Source organism: Eimeria tenella, genomic scaffold (genome assembly GCF_000499545.2).
Source record: "Eimeria tenella Houghton genomic scaffold, Eth_scaff2542, whole genome shotgun sequence".
NCBI lineage: Eukaryota > Apicomplexa > Conoidasida > Eucoccidiorida > Eimeriidae > Eimeria > Eimeria tenella.
The window spans coordinates 2,649-2,871 of record NW_013542410.1 but is presented as its reverse complement, the minus strand read 5'-3'; positions in this window follow the sequence as shown (position 1 = coordinate 2,871).

The window sequence follows — 223 nt, the reverse complement described above, 5'->3', positions numbered from 1 at the left end:
CATCTGGGGCCCCCAGGGGCCCCGGGGGGCCCCCAGTGGGCCCCAGGGGGCCCCAGATGGGGAAGCCAGTGGGCCAGGGGGCCCCCTCGTCTTTGAGAAGTTATTATTAACGAAATAGTAATTTTTAAATATTTAAATTTTATTTATTTATAATTTGATATTTGTTTTTTAATTTTGGAGTTGAGAGCTGTCTGTACACCCGAAGTTGCTGCCGATGCTGGTC